This window comes from Carlito syrichta, unplaced genomic scaffold (genome assembly GCF_000164805.1).
Source record: "Carlito syrichta isolate Samal-C Ts95f unplaced genomic scaffold, Tarsius_syrichta-2.0.1 Scaffold310863, whole genome shotgun sequence".
In the NCBI taxonomy this organism is placed as follows: domain Eukaryota; kingdom Metazoa; phylum Chordata; class Mammalia; order Primates; family Tarsiidae; genus Carlito; species Carlito syrichta.
The window spans coordinates 416117-421974 of NW_007254959.1; positions in this window are offsets into that span (position 1 = coordinate 416117).

Consider the following 5858-nt stretch of genomic DNA (forward strand, 5'->3'; position numbering starts at 1 on the left):
CCAACTCAAAAAAAAAAAAAAATGAAGACATAATCATGGTTATTTGCCCTGATTAAAAAAGAAAACCATAGCTGGGAGGGTGGCTCATGCCTGTAATCTCAACACTTTGGGAGGCAGAGGTGAGAGGATTGCCTGAGCCCAGGGATTCAAGACCAGCCTGGGGCAACTTGGAAAGACCTCGTTTCTAATAAATTAAAAAAAAAAAAATTATCCCGGCAGAGTGTCACGCGATTGTAGTCCCAGCTACTTGGAAGGCTGAGGTGGAAGGATTGTCTGAGCCCAGACAGTCGAGGCTGCGTGGCCAAGATTGTGCCACTGCACTCCAGCCTGGATGACAGAGTGAGACTCTGACTCAAAACAGCAACAACAACAGCAACACAGTGTGACTTTTGTCTTACTTAGTCTTCAGAGATGGTTGTTGTTTAGGAGGTAGGGAGGGGGATTGTTCTGCAGGCTCTTGGGCCCAGTGGGCATTCTGTGAGGGGCAGGTCTGGTCAGGGAAGCCGTGACCTGTGTGTTCCCAACACCTCTCACTTCCGCTTTCCTCTTTCAGCGGTGAGTTGCCTAAACTGACAAATTTTCAACATCAACTAAGGTAGGCTTTGGGCTCTCCTGGTGTCTACTGGGATTTTTTTTTTTAATTATTTTTTACCAGAAATGCTTCTTTTAGTAGCCAGCCTCTGTGGCCAGGATCTGTGGACTCAGCAATACTCATACAAATGCTGACCAGGACCTTAAGTGGTTCATCTGAATAAGCACCTTTGCCGACCCTACCTTGTGCCGCACCAGGATATATTCAAAGGGCCAGCACTTGTTAGAAATCTGGCATAGCCACCAGCGTGGCAGGCAGGTGGCTTCAGGGCTGTGATGGGTCTTCTTTCTCCATCCTGTGACAGGTGCATCGCTTTCCACAGAGGAAACTGGGTTGCCTCTCCTAAGAGGAGTTCTTGAGATGCGGCTTCCTAAAGAGGCAACAATAACGGTGCTACATCACCAGTGAGTGGGATGAGCTGACTAAACAGACATCCCCCAGCTCCCTCAGCAGCAGGGCCAGAGGCCTCCCCTCAGGCAGAACAGCCAGGAGCTGAGTTGGAACTGACCTTGGCATCTTTTGACATTTGACTGGGCAATCATTGTCCTCCTAGGAGGGGCAGGTACCTGAGTCTGCTGGAGTAGGTGAGATTCCTTTTGACGGAACCAAAGGGGCCTGACCATGGTAGAATATGTCGATCAAGGCAGCCGGGCTCACCATATAAGAGATGAAGTCAGCCTAGGTTGTTTCTTAATTGGTTTGTGAATAGATCTTACAGAGGAGAAAAAAGAAAAGGATGAGAGAGAGAGAGAGAGAGAGAGAGAGAGAAGAGCTCACACACACTGTGTGTGTAAGAATTTTTCTATAACCAAACTTTTTCCATGGGGATGATGGGCCCGTGAGTCTCCACAGGATCCAGTGTGGGCTGGTTTGATTTTGTCAACACGTCTTCCACTTTCTTGGGAAGACATTCTGGGTGTCAGCTCTTTCCCACTGGCACTTGCCTGAAGGTTTCTTGGTCTCTGCAGATGACGGCGGGGTGGACGGTGGCAGAGTTCTGGAGACAGGCCTGCTTGTGAATCTTGGGATGACCTGGAATGAGGTGCTTACCTACTCTAAGCCTGGGGTTTCCTGTCCATAAAATGGGCTTGACGACAAGAGAGTCTTCATCTGATTTCAATGACACACGTAGAGCTCTCGGCACGGCGTCTGGTGTGCACCCAGCACTCCACAGGTGAGAGCTGCTGTTACCGAATGTGGTCCTCCTGTCCCCCTGGGACCATGTAGACCTGGCTGCCTCTGAGGATCTTTAATCACATAATGGATGCTTTTCACTTACAAGAACCCATGGGACAGGAGTCAACATGAAAATAGCTCTACTCAAAGCCTTGTGAAGATAGGCAAGTGATAAACAACCTGTTTTGTGCTCTTTCCAGACTTTTCTTAATTTTATCAAATACTTTTCAGAAAAGACACTTCAGAAAGCTTGGGATGAAAGCTTTTAAAGAGTAATCAAATGAGAATTGCTAGAATAAAATAAAGATTAAAAGTGAGATTTAAATGGCGTGTTTTGGTTGACTGGATTTCTGGTTACCTAGGGGCTGACCACAGACCCTTTTTCTGTTAGGAAATTTTTCAGTTGTGTATTTGTCCACAGTTCATCCAGAGTAAACAGCATCTGCTGATCATAATGGTCTTTCCTTGGTGACGAAAGGCCATTATCCTGAACGTCAAAGACAACTGAGTAAGACTAGTGGTAGACAATCATAGTGGAGCCAGAATGTTCCCTGGAAAACAAACACCAATACCACCAAATCATAATATTGCTTCTTCTCCCTTAAAAAAAATGTAGAAGAAGCACGCCTGTTGTTCAGGTTCTGCATAACCAGGGTTTGCCTGTCCAATTTCAAAATCATATTTCCGAGCTCTCTCTTTCCCACTGTCCATCTCTCGTTTTGTCTCGCATCCAGAGCATCTTGAAGTTGTTACCATGAGTTCTTCTCTACACAGTGGCTCTGATTTTAGACCTGGAAAATAGAATTTGGGTTAAAACTCAATGGGGAGTCCCTCACGCAGACGGGTTGCCGTGGAGATGTGCTGGGGAGGAACACGGGCCTGAGGAGCCTCCGGGCTCGGTTTGTCTTCACACCAGCTGGCCGTGCTTCCTGCTCCCAGCACCCTCCCACCTGCTGCTCCCTGAATCACTGCCCGGTGCTCTGATTAGCATAGCGTAAGGCACGCCCTGGGGTCTCTGGGCCCGGCACATTCTTGCAAAGAGAAGTCAGACTTTGTTCAGCTGAAGAGTGACCAAATGCTGCAGAGGAGAGGCTGACCCTCCCCGGCCCCAGAAGGGGATGCTCAGTTGACCTCAGCCAAATGTCATAACTGTATCTCCAAGCCAGGGGCCAGGTAGACCCTGGGACACTGGCCATAGGACGGTTCTGGCCAATGGGAAGAAACTTGCCGGGGCATCTGGCAATATTTTCCTTACGCATCGACGTTGACAGGTGAGGAAGGACTCATTCATACCTCCAGATGGGGGAGGGGGTCTGAGGATTCAAAACTTAGAGTCACAAGTGACATCTTATAACTGTTGGAGGAAGTCAAGATCTTTGTCAAGACGTGGAACCAGGGTCAGCAGGGCACTGAGGGCCCGGGTTCACCAGTGCTGAGTTGCCAACCTGTCGACTGCTTGGTATGTGGAAATAAACTTTCCCTCTTATTGCTTGTTACGGGCCAAATTGTGTCCCCCAAAGTTTATATGTTAAAGCCCTCACCCCAGTGTGACTGTATTTGGAGAAAGTGCCAATGACCGTTAAGGAAGTCATTCAGGTAACATGAGGTCTTCAGAGTGGGCCCTGGTCCCATCTGACTGGTGTCCTTATAAGAGGAGATCAGGACACAGACATATATACAGGGACAACCATGTGACCCTGTGAGGGTATAAGGAGAAAATGGTAATCTATAAGCCAAGGAGAGAGGCCTCAGGAGGACTCATCCCTGCCTGCATCTTTATCTTAGACTTCCAGTCTGCAGAACTGTGAGGAATACATCTCTGTGAGTTAAACCATTTGACAGGCGGTACTTGCTATGGTAGCCCGAGCTAAGACAACGCTGAAGCCTTTGGCTTAAGAAATAAGTAGCATAATCCCTAACTCAAAATGTCTTCAACAATAAGGAGAAAGTAGATTAAATCCCATATATGAAGTCAGGAATAAAATAGCCCATGGTGGTCTCAGCAATGTCATCAAAGCCAAGTGTCTCCTGTTTTTGTACTCTGCTTTTGGTGTGACTATCAGATCAACGTCCTCATGGTGCCATTATGGCTGCCACATTGCCAGCTATCACCTACAGGTGGCAATGCCCTGAGGCAGGAATGAGGTGCTGAGATGCTCCTACACGTCTCTGTCTTGCAAAAAAGAAGCAAACCTGTCTAGAAGCCTGCCCACCACCCCTCCCCATGCATCATCTCCACAGCTAGGACACAGGCCCTTCTCAAATCAGCAGTTGACAAGGTGCATGGAACTGCTGTGGTTGGATGGAATTGGGAAGGTGCCAGTTTCCCAGACACATATGGATGCCAGTAACTGGGTATGGGCAGGACTTTATTAATAGAGGAAAGGAGGAGGATAGTGGTTCGCAACCAGCAGTGTCTGCTTCACCTTGTACCTCCAAGCTATCCCCAATCCTGTTGATCTCAACTCTCAGAGAACTCTTGAATCCATCAACTTCTCTGCATCTCTGCCGCTCTGCAGTAACTCAAGTCATCTCTTGCCTGAACTGTAGCCCATCGACTGGCATACCAACACATACAGTGGTTCTTGCTAGTCTGTTCTCTCAAGAGTGGAGAAGTGCAAATCTCATCAAGTCTTACCTGACTCAAAATACTGTAGTGGTTCCACTTGGCTGAGAATAGAGACACATTTCATCACCTCTCCCTGACCCCCACCAGCTCTGCAGCCTCAGCACAGAACATGCCCTTCCCTCTCTTTCTCTGCAGGTATTTGGGCTACTGTACTGTATTTTCCTGCCCCTCAAACTTCCCTGCCCTTTTCCACTGTGGTGAATTTGCAAATGTGGTTCCCCCTGCTCTTCATCTGGCAAATGCCTGATCATCCTTCAGGTCTTGCCTGTCACACTGTTGGGAAAGCCTCCCGAGTTTTCTGACAAGTTCCAGCCCACTTGTGTCAGCCTTCCTGTACTGGGTAACCCACCCCAGACTCAGAGATTGAAGACATCAGTGTGCTGTTCCTTGTGGGTCAAGGGGAGGTGGGTGACTTGTGGGCTGATGATGCTTCTGGAAGCTGGCCTGCCACTGCCACCACACATACTGCCCAAAGCAGGTCTCAGGCCCAGCCTAGACCCAGGGGTGGGGAAATAGAGGCCACCTCTTCATGAAAGACTGTAAAATGCTGCAGTCATCTTTTCTAATCCACCACGCTATTCACGTGGGTTCTCACAGCCCCACAAGTTTCTCCTCCCTAGGACTTGTCAGTACGACCCTTTCATCTGCAAGCTCCATGGGTGATCGTGGCTTTTCTCACTCACCATCATATCTCCAGCACCCTGGGCCAATGCCCAGAAGAGAGGAAGTGCTCAAATGTTTGTTGAATGGCCAAATGAAATACACATATGCCCTCGGTTAACTTGAAGAGGCAGCTGTATTGCAAATGAGGATGATTCGTGAGGCTGATGTAAACATTCAACACAAGTTAACATGCACTGATAGAAAAAGAGATTATGGTACATTTACCTGATGGGATATTATGTAGCAATATTAAAAACTGTGACTGGTCACAGTGGCTCACGCCTGTAATCACAGCACTTTGGGAGACCAAGACAGAGGGATTGCTTGAGCCCGAGTTGGAGACTAGCCTGGGCAACATAGTGACACTTTGTGTCTACCATAAAAATAAATGAGTTGGGTGTGGTGACATATGCCTATAGTTCCAGCTACTCAGGAGGCTGAGGTGGAAAGATCACCCGAGCCTAGGAGGCCGAGGTGGCGATGAACCATAATAGTGCCAGTGCACTCTAGCCCGGGCCACAGAGTGAGACCACAGCGTACTCGCACACACACACAAATTTCAGTGACTGTGTACAAGTTGGAAAATGGAATACTTACAAAATGGAATAAGAAGCAATGAGAAAGAGAATGCATGATTTTCTAAGAACGTCTTTCCATCTCTCAGACACACGGCGCTCCGACTTGCCCCTCTCTGGGGCACTGGGGTACAGGCTCCTTGCCCTGGGAATGGGTCTCTCTCAGCCTATGCCTGGCCAATTCTTGTCTGTCCTTGGGAGCTTCTGCTTAAACCTCAGCCCT